Raw genomic sequence first — 19,631 nt, forward strand, 5'->3', positions numbered from 1 at the left:
CAGAAAGTAATCCACATCTACAACCACTTTATCTTTGACAAAGGAGCAAAAATCAACCCCTGGAGCAAAGACAGTCTCTTCAATACATGATGAAGGGAAAAGTGGATCTCTGAATGCCTGCACAAGCATGGAATAAGATCCTTACCTTACACCTTACACAAAAATCCACACAAAATGGATCAGAGACCCACATCCATGATGTAATACCATCTAATTACTAGAGAATAATGTGGAAACCCTACAAGACATTCGCATAGGAAAAGATTTCTTGGAAATGACCCCAGAGGCACAGAGAATCAGAGCCAAAATTAAAAAGTGGGATTATATAAAACTGAGAAGATTTTGTGCTACAAAATAAACACTCAGCAAAGTGAAGATTTTACTGACAGAATGGGAGAAAATACCTGTCAACTATGAAACTGACAAAGGGTTAACTTCCGGAATCTATAAAGAGCTCAAGAAACTCAACAACCATAAAACAAACAACCTAGTCAAGAATTGAGCAAAGGACATGAACAAACATTTTTTAAGTGAGGGAATTCAAATGGCCAATAGACACATGAAAAAATGTTCAGTATCACTAGCCATCAGGGAAATAAAAATCAAAACCACAATGAGGCTTCATGTCACCTCTGTTAGAATGGCTCTCATACAGAAATCAACAAACAACAAATGCTGACAAGGATATGAGGAGAAGGGTACCTTAATCCGCTGTTGGTGGGAATGTAAACTGATACAACCACTGTGGAAGACGATATGCAGATGTCTCAGAAAGCTGGATATTTACCATATGATCCACATATCCTATTCCTGGAAATTTATCCAAAGGAAATTAAATCAGCATATGAAAGATTGATCTGTACCACTATGATCATCTCAGTTCAATTTACATTAATTGAGACAGGGAATCAACCCATATGTCCATCAATTGAGGACTGGATAAAGAAATTTGGCATATATACACTATGGAATAATACACAGCAGTAAAAAAATCAAATCCTTTCACTTGCAAGAAAATGGATGCAACTGGAAACCCTTATACTTAGTTAATAAACCAGTCACAAAAAGACAAATACCATATGGTCTCTTGTGTCTGTAGAAACTAATAGAGTACATAAAATATAATCTATAAGAATGAAACTGATGCTTTGAGATGCATTGATTTTCAATGGCCTTTATCTTGACTGTTTAGGAACAATATTTTCCTTTTTTCTAGTTCTTCTTTTTCTTCATACTAATTGATGAACTCTCTCTTTAGTGCAGGGTTAATTTTATGAGTATAAAAGTTAACTGAAAAACTGATTTATGTGAAAAATAAGAATGGGAAAGGAAGAAGGGCAGGAATATGGGTAGGAGGAAGTTAGTGGAGGAAGAATCATCATGTTCCCAAATCTGTATATATTAATATATACATTAATATAATATATATTATAATTTAATATATGTATTATATAATATTATATATTATATATATTAAATGCATAAAATTCTGTTTTTAAACAAAATAAAATAATAATAAAGACTAATAAGAATATAAGTTTACTAATAAAAATTAAAATTATAACTGAAAAACAAATGGGTGAGAGTTGTGAAAATGTAAAAATAAAATCTCATAAGTAATAAAAGACAATATATCCTGTTGTATTCATTGTGAAATGTAGCATTAGTCAGTCAAATTGATTTGGTGTGTTAAAAATACAAACATTTCAATTATAAATTTAAAATTTTCTTCAAATGAAGTTTCCACATTATCAGCTTTCCTTACTAGAGTTAAATGTGACAATTGGCTTAAGAAAATTCTTGCATTAAGGAATCCAGCATACCTAGAGTGGAAAATAATGTCTGTCAAAATGTGCAAAGAAATACTTTTCAGAATAGTGCACTACATTGTTTCACACTAAGTGAAAGTCACAGCTTGTCCAACATTGAATCATCTAGAAATACATTTGTGAGGCATAGATTGATAACAAGAACAAAATGAATACATATTCACTGAAGGAATTATGGCATTTGCAATGCAGTCTGAAAGATAAATAGTGCAGAGTCTGACAAATTTTTTCTGACAAGCATATGATGAAATGTAAGGAAGTCCACTGATGTCACAAAAGCCACTGATTCCCTTAATAGCACCAAACAACATAGAAGAATGGATAAGCTACCACTAGGTCAGATGTCACTGATTAATTTTTTAATTTCTGAAATCAGTTTTAGAATCTCTCTGTCCTAGAGGTGGCTGCTGAAGCACATTTAATATCAATTTCTAGAATATCTAGGAGAATTCCAGGACTTCATCCTAATCAATTTTGAACTGCATAGCCTCTCAACATCATTCTTCCTCTTTTTGAACCAGGAGACTTACTGCATCTGTGAAACCACATGTCTGTGATGATCTGATCCTTCTGAGCTTTTCTTCTAAGCTAAGCTGTGAACTATCTAGACAATGTATCTGCAAAATGCTAATTCAATGTACGTACATTTTGGGATATCAGAATCTTTATGGTCTTTTAATTCACCAGATAATGAGATCCCACAGCTAAACAAATAACTTTTTCTTGTTATAAGTTCCACTAAGCACTCTAGATACTAGTCATTCTACAATGTTATCCATAAATTGACAAATTGCAGAGAACTGGTATATGTGTACCAACCCTCACATTTCCATAAGACTGTGAAATTTAAGTCACTTGCAATCTCTTCTGGCATTTTTAGAAATTCTTCATCAACATTGGGACAATATATCACATATTATAATTCTGGGTGAGTAGCATCCTAGATGTGCTTGAGATCTGCGCTTGTAATAATCATATCATTGGTTTTTACATTAAATCTCTTGGTTGTGCTTTTATATTCTGTTTACTTAGGACATAAAAACAGTCCTATTTCAGTCAGTTACCTGGGGCTATTAAGCAGATTGATATTCATGACATTGCCCCAATTCATTTTTCTTAAGGTGATTTTAACTTTGTGGTAAGTAGACTATTGCTTCTAAGAATTACTTTCATGCAGTTAGAATCATGTCTTTTCTTTAATATGTGTATTATATCTATCAGAATTAATAATGTAAAATAAAAGAAAAAATTAAAACAATAATTTATTGATTTTCATTTAACTTTTTTTAAACTTTTATTTAATCAATATAAATTTCCAAAGTACAGCTTTTGGATTACAGTGGCTTTTTCATCCCATAACCTCCCTCCCATCCACAACCCTCCCATCTCCCGTTCCCTCTCCCATCTCATTCACATTAAGACTCATTTTCAATTATCTTTATATACAGAAGATCAATTTAGTCTATACTAAGTAAAGATTTCAACAGTTTGCACCCACACAGAAACACAAATAAAGTACTGTTTGAGTACTAGTTATACCGTCAATTCACATAGTACAACACATTAAGGACAGAGATCCTACATGGGGAGTAAGTGCACAGTGACTCCTGTTGTTGATTTAACAATTGACACTCTTGTTTATGGCGTCATTAATCAGAGAGACAGACACAAACACAAATAGCACTTCCGTCTTCTGGTTCAGCCCTCAGTGTTTGCAAAAGAACAGGCTTGTCCAATGGGTGAGCCATGGAGCCTGGAGCTAAAGCAGGTCTCAGCATGACTGGCAGGGTCCAAGTATTTGAACCAGCAGTTGCTATTTCTCAGACTGATTGTGAATAGGAAGCTGGAATTGGGAGTAGAGCTTGTATCAAACCCAAGCACTCAGATATGGGATATAAGAATCCTAAGGGCTGTTTTAACTGCTGTGCCAAATGTGTGCCCCATAAACATTTTTCAAGTAAAATAAAACCAACCAAATTTTGATATATACAATAGCTTTATAATTACAGCAACAAATACATACAGGAAAAACAGTGCTTTTGAATTAGAGAGTACTTCTGTGAAGTAGATAAGGTATAATTTGAAAGTTGTTTTTATTATATAGTTTTTATAAAAATATTTTTATGGAAATACTAGGTTTTCAGTATAACTGTTTCCTAAATCTATCTCATTTCTGAAATGGTAATTTTAACATGTTAGAAATGCATTCTTCCAGACTCATTACACACAATTTCTCCCAATACTTATGCCTCTAGTTTTATCTCAATATTTACTTATATTAACATTTGGTAGACCTTATTTCAATTGATATCATGGATCTACTAAACCTTCAAATACTGGTTTTAACATACTGTTTAAAATAAGAACAGTATCTTTGGATAACATTAGTAAGCAGGTAAACATGGCAATTCAAAAGAGTTTTTAGAAACACCTGTCACTGTTTGCACATTTCCATAATTTCCAGTGGTGTGAATAGCCTCTCTGTGGAAGCTGATATTGTAATGCTACTTCTCAGCAGTAGTTCTAGACTAATGATGTGAGAAAGACATAGCGTATGCAGAAACTATTTGAAGGCATTAAGCCACTTTGGAATAAAATAGAAAAAGGCCAAATAATAGAACTTTTATGTTACAGACTTGAAAACTCCTTCTAAAAGTATTCTGTTACTTTCACTGCTTCTTATACAGGCATTTTAAAATTATATTTGAATCATTTTGAAAAGCTGTGTGTAGAGTAAAAATGGATATTAAATCAAATTTTCATGTCTCAATATTAAGGTAAATTTCTTGAAATACATTTGTATCTTCCAAAGCTACTCATTTCTATATGTAATTAAAATCCATTTATTCAAACAAGGTTCTAATAAGCTTCATGAAACACTCTCTGTTTATCAGTTGAAAAATTCACAATTTTTATCGGAACTGTAGGTTTATATTTACTCTTTCATCATTCTAAAACAGAAAAGTTACTTTTGTTATCATTGTCAGTTCATATATATTTTACTAGCTAGTCTACATTATTCTCTTTATCCTACTATCTTTATGTTTATGTAAACACATGTACTTATATTGTTTCCCTTCAATGACAACTAAGTTCTAGCAAGCAGTAAATTTGTTTATAATTAGTCTATCTTTCATGATACCCAGGCAATAGTAATATCTGAAGAAATTAATCCCTGGAATGGAACAGTCAGTATTTCCTTAGCAGCATTGCTTGATAACTATTTCAGATTATATTCATTTTCACAAAAATCATATACTCTTCAGCATTAAAATGTTTGGATAGCAACACTGTCAATTGTAATTTGAGGATCTCTTCATCCCAAGTCAGCAAAGATAATGTTGAAATAATGGGCATGATCCAAAAAGACATGATAAAAACTGAGCAGTGTATCTTTTAGCAATTAACAACAAATGTGCTGTACCAAAGAGGTTCTAACATTATGAGAGTTTCTCAGTGAACATTCTCTCAATGAGCATGGACAGCAAATGCACTCACTTGACCATCTACAGTACAGTTCAGTAGAAAAAAATTATAGACATAAGATCAGGTGATCTGTTTTGGGCTTTATCATAACATTCCGTGGATCCATCATCAGACTGTGGGTCAGAAATCCCAAAAACTGAGCTTTATTCATTTTTAGCGGTATGTTTGGGAAGTATATGATTTTTTCTGTGTTGGGAATATAGCTAAATATGTGGGAGCAATATGGCCTTGAAGAAAGTTGACAGGACACTAATTTGGCAGCAGCATTGCGGTTGGGAAAAGCATCTCCATTCAGTATGGTGGTGAGGAACTAGTGAATTGTGAACAAGCTAGTAAATTAATGGTACAATTTGCTTTATCTCACCATATTCTGGCATAAATGAAGATAAAGTGTCAGATGGAAGTACTGATATTCATGTGTCTTGGTTGACAAAGACTAGCTGGTTTCCTTAGATCCCTGAAAAATACCATTCCCTTTCCCTGGAGTTTTGATGTGTTAATTCGGATTACTTAGTAAATTGCAAAAATCAGTGATGAAAAACATGAAGTGAAACTGTGGGAAGCAGGGCCCGGCTCCCACAACATGGCGCTGAGAGGGAGTAAACAAGTTCTACACAGTGGCTTCGGCTGCTTCATCAGTTTGACAATGAGTTGCAGGAGCTGACCCAACCTCTCGGATTGGTGGAAGAGGACTACAAAAGGGGACTCAACTGCACTTTCTGGGACAACTACTGTCTCCGAGCTGGTGGAAAGTTCGTGGGTGGAGAGTTGGTGGAGAGTTCGCTGGGGAGTTCGTTATTTCGTTCTTCTCTTTACTTGTGCTTGCTTTACTGTAGAAAAAACCAACAGTAAGGGAATAACAGTGTCCGGTCTGGTGCTGCTCCTCCGCGAGCGGAGGAGCGACAGAAACCACATCTCTTTCCCTCACTGTTCTTCTTTCGATCTGCCTTCATTTCCTGTGTCTTGCGCCCATGTATTACTGTCTGCCTCCTGACAGTCCGTAAGTACAAGTAGAGCAAGGATTCTGTGTGGTTTGCTAACCAACCATAATATGCTCACCATCGAGCCCAGTGCCTGGTAAAACACAGGTGCTTGATGGAAATGGATATTGAATGAATGAACGAGTGAATGAATGTGAAAAGGCATATGGCCCATCTAACAGAGCCTGGGGAGATGTCCCAGAACTTGGCAAAGCAAGGGCAGAGGAGCTCTATAGGAATGCCACAAAGCCCTCTGTCTTCTTTCCGCTACTGAATTCTGTAGGATGTGAAGTTGCAGACACTTGGGCACCTCCCCTGCACATGACCACTCCTAGAAACTCGGCTTCCAAACAGAAGGTCAACAGGGAGGAGGAAATGAGCGTGTGATACTTACTCCTCATGTGGGATCTCTGTCCTTAATGTGTTGTCCAATGTGAATTAATGCTATAACTAGTACTCAAACAGTATTTTACACTTTATGTTCTGTGTGGGTGCAAATGATGAAATCTTTACTTAATATATACTAAATCGATCTTCTGTATATAAAGATAATTGAAAATGAATCTTGATGTGAATGGAATGGGAGAGGGAGCGGGAGATGGGAGGGGTGCGGGTGGGAGGGAAGTCATGGGGGGGGAAGCTATTGTAATCCATAAACTGTACTTTGTAAAATTATATTTACTAAATAAAAGTTAAAAAAAAAAAGAAAAACATGAAGTTGTGGAACAACTATGAAGTTTGAAATACGGAGTTATTTGGTTGTCCAAGGGTGTTTATCCAAAATACTGCAGTTTTTTCAGGAAATAAATTTAATGGCACTTTTTCAAAACACACCTAACATTAAATTCGAACATTTCTATTAAAATACTAAACAATGAGCTGTAACAATAAAAAATGTTTTTGTTCCCTAATTTTACCACTAATGAAAACATGTTTCTATTAACTATGGTAGAGGGAAAAATAATGTTGTTCTTTTTCTGAGAGAAAGTATCATAGCTATTTAATAAAAAAACGGTCAAATATATTATATAGATATGAAAGATTTTAAATAATCCAAATATGTTATTTTAATGATATAAAAAGTTTGTGATATTTATGGTAACTATTATTTTTAAAAATTATAATTTATTGTATTATGTCATTTTAAAGTCTCATTATTTTATAATTGAAATTATTATTATTATTATTATTTTGCTCAAACAGAACTCTCTAGTACCTAAATTTACTTCTGTTAGTAAGGACTTTTAAATAGAAAAATTTTTGATCATCTCTAGCTAAAATTTATTTAATATAATATGCTTTCTGGAAGACTTCTATTTGTTAACATGTGCATCAAATTTTAAAATATATGATAAGACCAGATGGACACTTTTATATTGTATTTAACCCAGAATGCAATATACCTAAATACACAGTGACCTTGTAATTGAGTCTGTACTTTCTATTTTATGTAAGATAAGGAGCAGGGCTGTCATGTATATCACCTTCAACCTATCTTCACATAAAGGATAAAGGTTATATCATCTAGCAAATGAAAATGCCAAATATCAGTTGGGTTCAATTATCTCAGGAAAGCAATTTCTATCAATGTGTAATTGTTAGTAGTAAAATTCACACGCTTGAATTATAAATATTTCTGCTTTTAAGTCAGTTTTAAAAGGCATATGCTGATGTATACATTTTATATGAATAACAAGAAACATAAAATTGACTAATGTAGTCTTATGACTACTATGGTCTTATTTGTCTAGGCCAAACATGGGAGCTATTTACCTGGTTGGAAATTACAAGGCACTTCAACAGGAAGTGGGGGTTGGGGAAAGGTGCCTGGGGTTCCTGCCGCCTGCCAGCAATGGGATCATGTGTGACTCCATGTGCTGAACCCTGACCAGGGTCCCGGAGGCATGGTCTGCCATGCCCTCTTAACCTCCTGCATGGGCTCAGCAGGCAGTCTTCCCAAGATCACCCACAGATTGCCAGCATCCATCCCATCTGTATCAGACAACCTGAATTCAAGTCCCAGTTTCACTTCTTACTCCATTTTCCTGTTTATGTGCCTCCAGAGAGGCAGTGCTGATAGTTCAAGTAGGCGAACCCTTCTGGTCCATGTGGGAGACCTCGACAGAGTTTTCCACTTCTAGATTGAGTTTGGTTCAGCCTCACATGTTGCTGTTGCATTTGAGGAGTGAATCAACAAATGGGAGCACTCTCTTTCTCTCTGCCTCTATAATGAATTATAATAAGTAAATACTCCTCATGTAGGATCGTTGTCCTTAGTGTGCTGTACATTGAGATTTAATGCTGTAACTAGTACTCAAACAGTATTTTTCACTTTATGTTTCTGTGTGGGAGCAAACTGTTGAGATCTTTACTTAATGTATGATAAATTGATCTTCTGTATATAAAGAGAATCGAAAATGAATCTTGATGTGAATGGAAGGGGAGAGGGAGTGGGAAAGGGGAAGGTTGCGGGTGGGAGGGACGTTATAGGGGGGAAGCCATTGTAATCCATAAGCTGTACTTTGGAAATCTATATTCATTAAATAAAAGTTTAAAAAAAATTATAAGTAAATACTAATTATAAGTAAATAATTATAAGTAATAAAAAAGTATAAACTGTGCACCCATGCCTTCCATTCCTAAGTATACATTGTGATTATAAGAATTACATATAAAATTATTATGTAATATGAATTCCAGGTCAGTAATGAATCATCTGTCACTGTGTTCTAGGAATGGCTACAATATACCAAAAATCATTTTCTTTTCTATGTAAGTATTGAGTTTGGATTTTAGAGAATTAATGATAATTAATTAATTAATGATAATGATAATCCAATTCCTTTGTTTAAAAAAAGTATAAGGACATTTCTTTTTCATTGTTGTTTATTTTCTTATTTTAAGGAACTTATTAATATATTAAATTCTCAGTATCACAGAAACTATGTGATAATCAAGTCAATACATTCACATGTTTATATGGTATTAATAAAAATAGAAGAGATTCCATGGTTCATAGATACAATTCTAATATAATGGTATGTTTTCCTCCCTACCTCTCTTTTTCTCTCTTTTTCATCTTTTACATTTTTCAGATACATATTTTTAATTTATAATCAAATGCTTAATGCTACATGAAATAAAGAATTCCACAAGTCGAAAGTCAGAAGTCCATAGTTCAGCAGGAATGTAGGGAAAGCTAGAAAATCTTTTCCTTTAATAATTCATTTAAACTATCAGTCTTTTTTGTGTCTTAAAATGGGGTTCTGGGGTCTAACTCCTGTTTTCATTCACAAATTATTTGTATGTTCAAACTGTCATTTTCAATTAAGACAGTCATTTTCATATTCATGAACCACTACATATACACAATAGCTTAAAAACTCCAAAACACTAGACAAAATACAGGAGGATTCTTCTATAAGGTCATTGAGTGTTTCAATATTTGATGGCTACAAATAGAAGAAATTGGGACATGGGGACTTTCCAGTTCATTTGTGTGTTTTTTTTTCCTCCTTTTAGTTTTTTGTAATTAATTAATTAATTAATTTACTTGACAGATAGAGTTAGACAGTGAGCTAGAGAGAGACAGAGGGAAAGGTCTTCTTTCCATTGGTTCACCCCCCCCCCCAAATGGTTGTTCCTGCCGTAGCTACACGGATCTGAAACCAGGAGCCAGGTGCTTCCCTCCAGGGCCACAGCAGAGAGCTGGACTGGAAGAGGAGCAACCGAGGCTAGAACCCAGCACCCATATGGGATGCCAGTGCCACAGGTGGAGGATTAGCCAAGCGAGCCACTGCACCAGCCCTCATTTATTTTTTAAGGTGTACAAATTTCAAATGTACAGCTTTAGGAAAGTGGTTATTTTTCCCATCATACTTGCCCTCCTACTCATACTCCCACTCCTCCACTTACTCCCTCTCCCCTTCCCAGGCCAATTCTCCATTGAGATTCATTTTCAATTAATTTTGTATACAGAAGATCAACTTTATACTAAGATTGCAATGATTTGTACACACACACACACACACACACACAAATTGGGAACAAGTATCACATATAACTTTCATAATACAACTCATTGAGGATAGAGGTCCTGCAGGGGAGTTAGTGCACAGTGATTCCTGTTGTTAATTTAACAATTGACACTCATATATATAATATCAGTGACCACCCAGGCTCCCTAGGCTATGGAAGCCTTTTGAATCCACAAACTCTTATCAGTATTTAGACAAGGCCATTAGCAAAGTGGAAGTTCTCTCCTCCCTTCAGAGAAAAGTATATCCTTTTTTTCTGGCCATTTCTTTCCATTGGAATCTCACTCACAGGGATCCTTCATTTAGGATATTTTAGCCACAATGTCTTGGCTTTCCATGCCTGAAATGCTCTCACGGGTTTTTCAGCCAGACCAGGGAGTCTTAAGGGCTGATTCTGAGGTCAGAGTGTAACATAAGCAATTTCCATTCTATGAGTCTGCTGTGTGGACTGCTTCTCATGTTAGAACATTCTCTCCTTTTTAATTCTATCTACTGTAATTACCCCACACTTGGTCCTATTTATATAGCCATTTTAACATTTAATCCTATTTATATATTCACTTTAACACTTAATACGATCACTTTAACACTTAAGATGACATTTTTTTCAACCAGCTTAATAGATTTGGGGTCCCCGGATAAGTTTCTAAACTGTACCCTTAGAAGTATGCAGAACTATACAGCTTTACAGTTACAAACTTCCTCCTCCCTCTCTTATTCTCATTCTTATTTCTTACTGAGATCCATCCTCAATTGACTTTATATACATATGATTAACTCTATGTTAAGCAAAGAGTTCAACAAATAGTATGAATAGAAAAAAATAAAAAACGAACAAACAAACAAAAAATAAAACCTTCTTTGACAGTCAAGACAAGGGCAGCTCAAGTCATCCATTCTCAAAGTGTCAAGTTTCGTTCTTGGTGCTCTATTCATTCTCACGGATCAGAGAAAACATGAGGTATTTGTTCTTTGGGACTGACTTATTTCACTAAGTAGCCTGTTTTGATTGTGTCTTACCAATATAGCCTGGAGATCTGATCCCCTTTGCTGAAGATAAGCTACAACAGTGGCCATGCTGTTAAACCAAACCTATTTTGCTCTGTCTCCTTTAACTACATCAGTAATTGAGACATAGGAAGCTGATAAAGAGACTTTGTATTGCTTATTTCAAATAATTCAATTTAGTAGGTATTTAATAGAAGATATACTATATTTCTACACATATTGAAGATTAGGGAGCCGGCGCCGTGGCTCAATAGGCTAATCCTCCACCTTGCGGCGCCGGCACACCGGGTTCTAGTCCCGGTCGGGGCGCCGGATTCTGTCCCGGTTGCCCCTCTTCCAGGCCAGCTCTCTGCTATGGCCCGGGAGTGCAGTGGAGGATGGCCCAGGTGCTTGGGCCCTGCACCCCATGGGAGACCAGGAAAAAGCACCTGGATCCTGGCTCCTGCCATCGGATCAGCGCGGTGCGCCGGCTGCAGCGGCGGCCATTGGAGGGTGAACCAATGGCAAAGGAAGACCTTTCTCTCTCTGTCTCTCTCTCTGTCCACTCTGCCTATCAAAAAAAAAAAAAAAAAAAAAAAAAAAAAAAAAAAAAAAAAAAAAAGATTAGGAGAAAACTGTCAACTACGCATCTTCAGAAATTTCACCTGTAGTCAAGAAAGTGAAGCATGTTAATATTAATGATATAATATTCATATTCAATTTTAAAGCATGAACACATTATAATACTAATATATAAATATTAATAAAGTAATCCATAACTAAATAGTTGGTAAATAAACTTGGAGTCTCTAGCAAATTAAAATCTCTAAACAACTAAAAAAATCAAGATAATATTAGGTAACACATATCTTCTGGATTTAAGCCTCCTTACATCATTTTATTAATTATTATAAATCTATTAATTAGAATACATGTATTCAGTTCTAAAATAATCATTTTCAGAACATATTTTCAGATTTTTAAATACGTTTTCAAAAGAATTATCTACTTAAAATCAACTATTGCTAATTTCTAGTTCTACCATTCTATCATAATATCAATTTCCTTGAGCTGATTTATAGTTGATACATTTATAAATAATATTGTATTACATGCCTTACCATTTTACATGCACTGAGGCTTCTTAAGATGAGAAAAACATATATAACATTTTTGTAAAATACTTTTGTGTCATGTCTGCAGCACTGATTTATAGACTGCAAAAGGAACCTATCCCTCTGTAAACACATTTGAATAAACCCATGGAGGAAGAGTTTTCCTTGGATAATTTGTAGAAACAATTCTTAAAATATCGAAAGGCATCTTGCTAGGGTACTTTTCTGATAAGAAACCATCTTCCTGAAATTCCTGGAATGCTTTCAGAAATTTATTTTTGAGGCATTTTTGAGCATTTGAATTCTGCAGTTCAGCCATGTGTGCTAAGTAATTAATAGACTCCTGATCTTTGGTAAAAAATTGGTTCCAGTTATTAATATAGGGAATGCAAAAGGAATTTGTCTTAATATTAAATTGTCTGATCTCACAACATAATGTTGCATGTTGAAATAGGATTATTTATGGTGGTGGTAGTCTTGTGTAGTTAAAAAGTCAACATTTAATAAAATTAAGTGGTTTTATATATATATATATAATTTTGTTTTTATTTTGTATTTCAGGTAGCAAATATGGTTTAAAGTATAATGTCTAAATGTTCATCAAATCGTAAATGAGAAACATGTGGAAATATCATTCTATAGTATATAGTGTGTGTGTTGGTTTTTGAAAACTCTATTGGCCTTTATCATTATTTGATTAGTATGGACATATTAAATCAGGGGAGGGGGAGGGGAAGAGAAGAGAAGAGAAGAGTGGTGGAGAGGAGAGGAGAGAAGAGGAGAAGAGAGGAGAGGAAAGGAGAGGAGAGGAGAGGAGAGGAGAGGAGAGGAGAGGAGAGGAGAGGAAAAAAAGAATGAAATGTCTCTGTGTATCAATATTGCTGCAAAGATAGCTTTGTAAAATTTTGTTTTATAATGTCGTCAATCCAATGGTTAAGAATTTTATATTAGTATAGTTCTAATGATCCCTGATTACTTTAAAATTTATGTCATGTGGGTTCCATCTTCTCTTCAGCAAAGGTTTTGTATTCTCAAAGTTTGTTGTTGGTAAAAAAACACTTTTCTCAAAATATAGATTGTCATAGAAACTCTAGTTTGCTTTAGTAACAGCGTAATGTGAGGCATACAATTTTAAAATGACTTATGTAACAAAATAACTATTAGTCTTACATTAATATCAGGAACTTATTAATGGTAAATGAAATAATACATATGAAAAAATTTCAATTTCTATAGTGACAAATAAGTCATCATAAATAGTGGCTTATATGTTTCATATATTGGTCAAATATTTTTGAGTATAACTTTATGATGAAGATCAAGATAAAATTAAGATTTTATCTTCAAAATATTATATTTCCAACATAAATAGTTTAGTAGTTATAGAAGTAATTGAAAAGTATAATCTGGATAATACTGTACTATATTCTGTAAGGGAGTGATATAAAATTTAAAAATTAGAAAACACAAAACTTTATCAAATAAAAAACAGATTAAACTTGAATCATTTATCTAATAATTGGCTTAATATTTTCTTAAATATTATTTTTACAATTTAACCATAAAAGTTTACACATTTTTAAGAATCTATTTTTCCATGAACATTGCTTTTCCAAATATAAACAAAGTTTAGAAAAATAAATTGTACCAAAATTAAATACTAGTGAATTCTAGCCCAAGCATATAGTTGGGAGATTAGACAAGAGATCTGACATATATCAATATAAAATATTCATCAACATTTCTTTTGAAACTTGGATATAGCAGGAAAATATTTTCTTATATGTATTCATATATATGTGTATATATACAGGGGTACAGTATTTGGACTCTTGAACACTTTGAATCTGTAGGCACACTTGCTAGCCTCTGAGTAAGTTGTGAAGCCCAAGGGAATGAATATGCAGCAGATGGCTCTGCAAATATAGCACTCCGATAGTTGAGTAGTTCCTTTACATTGCCATCTGCCATGGAATCCTCTCAGAGAGGATATCGAAATCCTTCAACTGCCAAGATTTCACAATGCCCATCAGTCCAAGTAACAGGTAGGAAGAATTCTGGAATATATGAAAAGCTTTCAAAATAGTTCTTAATGTAAATTTCCTAGAAAAGATTATTAATAGATTTAAAATTAATTAAGTTTATCACAGGGTTAAGCTTAAGTGGAACAACTACATTTGCATTCATATAGCCATCTGCTAAAATTTGCATAGTCATACTCCTGGGTGGCAAAAAACTTACTCCAAAGATCACAGTGTTTATCAGCACACTTGCACACTTGTAAATCAGTTCTGGTCTGTCAAAGTTCAAAACTAAATACACCAGAGAGGTGAAATCAACTCAATTGTTTTGATATAACAGAAGTGATTGAGAATTCCAATCAAAGGTGAAAGAGAAATTTTAGATCTGTTAATGAAAAATGATTTTATTAAGACAACAAAGTCATTTTTAACACTTCTTTTTTTATTCTTTTATTGGGAAAAACATTTCTTTCAATGTGAAATACATAATATTTTAGAAACAAAAAATAGCAGCAGTGAAAATTAAGTATGGAAGTAATAGCAGACTAGATATTGGGGGGAAAAAGTCATAATATACTTATTCCGGTAAATTAAATGACAAAGTAAATTAGAAGGGACACCTAAGATGGATAGAAATTATTGATCAGTTTGAAAGATATTACTTAAGAATAACTTAATTTGAAAACAGTATGAATGTGGTTAGTGAGCAAAAATAAAAAGATGAGTTAAAAAATCTACAATCTGAGCTCTACTGATCAAGATAATGGTAGTATATTTTATATAGAGTCTAATTAGATACCTTTAAAGTTGAAGTAGTTGAAAATTATTATCCTGCACTGCTTAGCCATTTTAATTTCTGCTGTTAACAATTTTTGAACACTGAAATAAAATTGATATGGAAATGCATTAAAATTTCTATAATTATCAATGCCTTATTGAGAAAAATACAGAATAGATGACAAAGATGTCATGCAAAAATAATAAAGACAGAAAAATAGATTTCACCTTTATGCTAACAAGTAAAAGCCTATGGTGTCTAAATATTTAGTTCTTAAGGATTACACTAAAAACAACCACAGAAAACCAGAACAAGCAGTCTAGTATTTGGCATATTATGTGACAACATTGACTTGAAAATAAATTCTCAGAAGGGGAACAAATAATCTTTTCTGTTGTATATCAAAATACATTTAAGGTGGATTTGAATTTTTAATTCCAAAAGAGTGAAAGTTCTATGACTAAGTAAAAACTGAATACGCCAAAGTCATGAGATAAATAGCATACTAAGAACGACTATTAATAAGTATAATTACATGTAATTAAGCTTCTAAATACTGAAAATAAAAGTAAAATATATCCATCAAATTCAAAATTATTTTAAATAAACTACAATAAAATTTGACTATTTATATAATGAGCTTAAAAATCTTCAGAAAATTATTTTGGCAAACAACGTGAACCCACTATTCAAAAATATGCAATAAAAATGAATAATATTTGAAACGTTTACAGAATCCCCAAATGGGTTGTGCAACCATTCTCATGAGGAAAGCCTTTAACTGATAACACTTAGCTGTTCAAATTGCACAAAATGGACATTCATAAGCTTTGTTGTCACAAGAAAATATTTTAGAAAAATCTTTCTTGTTTTAAAATAAAGATTCCAATCTCCTCCATTTCCAATTAGACTTTTAAAATATATAGCTTCAGTGCTATAATATGCTGAGGTTATATTTATAATTGTAAGCAAAGACTATGAATATTCACTTAAGAAATTATGCAATGCAAAATTACAAAAACACTAAAATGTCAAATTTTAATGTTATAATTAGTAAATTATTTCATATCTTTGTAATTGGGATTTTTGTTGCTGTCCACTGCTTGATTTACCTAGCATAGTGCGTACCTATTTCCTGCTATTTTGCATACACGATTTCATCTGATATTCATGAAATCCATAAATTATATATAAAGAACTTTTTATACATAAAACATCTTGATTTGCAAATGAGGAACAGAAGGGTTGAATATTATGTTTTAAAGATTTATTGTATTTATTTGAAAAGCAGGGTGACAGAGAGATAGGGAGATACAGAGAGAGAGGTCTTCCATCCGTTGGTTCACTCTAAATGGCTGCAAAGGACTGAGCTGGGCCAATCTAATCCATGAGCCTTGAGTGTCTTCCAAGTCTCCTAAGTGGGGGCAGGGGCTCAAGGACTTGGACCATCATCTACCGCTTTCCCAGGCCATAGCAGAGAGCTGGATCAGAAGTGGAGCAGACAGGGCATGAAGCTGTGCCCATATGTGATAATGGCACTGCAGGCATCAGCTTTGCCAATTACACCACAATACTGACTTGCAAATGAGGGGCAAAAGGGTTGAATATTATTTTAATCTGAAATTATCTGATTTCAAAACCCGTGTTCTTTCTTCTCTCTGTTGCTGGTAGTTTATGCTTTCCTTTATTTTCTAGATATTCTATATCATTTTAATTAAAATGAGTGACAATATTATGGTTAGTAGCAAATTAATCCTGTGATTATAGAATATATCGAAATCATGTCTTTGCAAAAACTAAAGAAAAAAAAGGAAGGAAAGAGGAGGATTGACAGAGATGGGAGGGAAGGAAGTATGGTTGCCTTGTTAGAACTGTACCTATGAAGTACATGGAATATATTATCTTTATATTAATGAAAATTAAAAACAGATGGAAAGACAAATACCATGTGTTTTCTCCTTTATGTGGAAATTAAAAATGTGATAGTCAATCTGAATTTAGAACAACAAATTCTAGCGGCTGGGAAGGGGAGAGAGAGAAGAATAGATACAGACTGGATACCAGGCACCAAAACAATGGACAGAAGTCCCAAGTTTTATTGTTCATAGCAGAGTGGGAATGACTCTGGTACACAACTATATATATATATATATATATATATACACTATATATATATATATATATACACTATATATATATATACTATATAAAAATGGAAGAGAGGTACTGGCAGACTACAAACACAAAGAAAAGGAAATGGAAATTTTTGATTTGCTTATACTCTATACATATTGGAATATTACATTATATCCATAAAATGCTAAATACAGCATGTCAATTAAAAAGTTTAAAAATAAAATAATTTTCAAACAAAATATCAGTAACTCTATATTAAATATAAGACATTTACCATTTATTGCAAGAGGTCCTAAGCCTTCAATTAAAAGATGAAGAGACACAATAAATGAATGAATGTAAGATCATATAAAATGTAAATAAATGAAAAGGAGAGGGATTCAATGAGAAAGATTAATGGCTGGAATTGTTGTTGATAAAGGTATATAAAAATCATAAGGACCTTGAAAAATAGAAACTTAGAGAAATTATAATCATTTTTTTCATTAATAATAGGTTCCCAAGGGCTCCTTTGATTTATTTATACATTCTTTCACCCAGGAAATCAAAGTTGTTAGATAGGATTACAATTGTTCATTTCTTCATGGCTCTCAGAGACAGAAATATTCCTAACCCAGTGTATCTAAAAGTTCCTACCTTTATTGATTATGTAAGTATTTTATGATGTTATGTCAAAAAAAAAAAGCCTCACATGGTAAAAAAAATAAATATAGACACTCCTAAAATTAACCAATACTAAGAAATGATGGGGTTTTCAATCACAAATAATGTGTACTAGGAAAGTGGAAAAGAGAAGGAGGAGACAAATTTATTTACAAAATATGCATTATAAGAAAATCATGGCCAGATATATAAAGGTAAAATAGATTACTTAGGTGTCTGAGATGTGAAACATGAGACTTCACTGTCATGATTCATGGTAGTCATTGCTGTTGTGTAAATAAGCTTAAAATTTAATATATAAAAGTATATTTTTGTATTTTGTTGTCCTAGTGGCAGGCTTTTGTGTAGAAAAATTCACAAAATCTTGTGTGGCTAATGACAGACTATATGGCCTTATGCTGTTGCATATAGGAACCCTCAGAATTTCTGAGAGTATTATATGAGTACTAGAAGAGAAAGTAAGAGTTACCACCAAATATATAGCAAGAATAAATATCACAAAATACTAAAACTGAAACGCACCTGGTAGTGAACACAGAACTTGGATTTTAAGCAGATTACAGCCACCTCTTTTTTCCTCTCTTTTTTTTTTTTCTTTTTTTTTTTTTTTTGGGTAGTCAGAGTTAGTGAGAGACAGAGAGAAAGGTCTTCCTTTTTCCATTGGTTTACCCCACAAGTGGCCACTTGGCCAGCATGTTACGCTGATCTGAAGCCAGGAGCCAGGTGCTTCCTCCTGGTCTCCCATGGGGTGCAGGGCCCAAGCACCTGGGCCATCCTCCACTGCATTCCCGGGCCACAGCAGCGAGCTGGCCTGGAAGAGGAGCAACCAGGACAGATTCCGGCGCCCCGACCGGGACTAGAACCCGGGCTGCCAGCGCCGCAGGTGGAGGATTAGCCTAGTGAGCCGCAGCGCTGGCCTACAGCCATTTTTGATAAAGAATAGAAACAAATACTAAAAACACTTATCTAATCATTTTGACTACCGAGATGACACATTGAATGTAACTAGGTGAAAACATTGTGACTCAACATTCCCTGTTTATCTGAATTCCAGGGTTTTCAAGAATTGGTATTCTGAGTCCTTTCTTTTGATCATAGTCTTGCTTTTCTTAGAGTTTATCAAAACACTGCTTCATTTAAGTTTTATATAAACTCCACCTATGCCCAAATCTAAAAATAACACTGTTCGTTGTGTTTCTCTCTTGTGCATGCAAGAACAAAATTAAGTTTGTTTTCTAAGAATGAGTTGATATATGATTTCTCAATTTTTAGTTTCTGTATATGTATTAATTTGGAAATATTTGTGCAGTAGTACAGTGAGATTTCCAATATGAACAGCACTTAATTTCAGAGCTTTTTGTGTCTTCTCTAGCTTTCCTTGGATGTCTCATATCAACTGAGTAATGTGAAGATAATTTGAATTTTAATCAATATTTATATCTTCAAATACTAAATTTTGCACAATTGATTTTACTAACTGAAAATGTGAAGGGCATCTTTCATATTATTGCTCTGATTTAGCTCTTTAGGGAGTTCAGTCAGTAACCATCTGCTATACTGACGATATTTAGTCCTTCTTTAACTTTGTTTTATATTAAC

The sequence above is a fragment of the Oryctolagus cuniculus genome, chromosome 4 (genome assembly GCF_051225735.1).
Source record: "Oryctolagus cuniculus isolate XC-2025 breed Fujian yellow rabbit chromosome 4, ASM5122573v1, whole genome shotgun sequence".
Taxonomy (NCBI): domain Eukaryota; kingdom Metazoa; phylum Chordata; class Mammalia; order Lagomorpha; family Leporidae; genus Oryctolagus; species Oryctolagus cuniculus.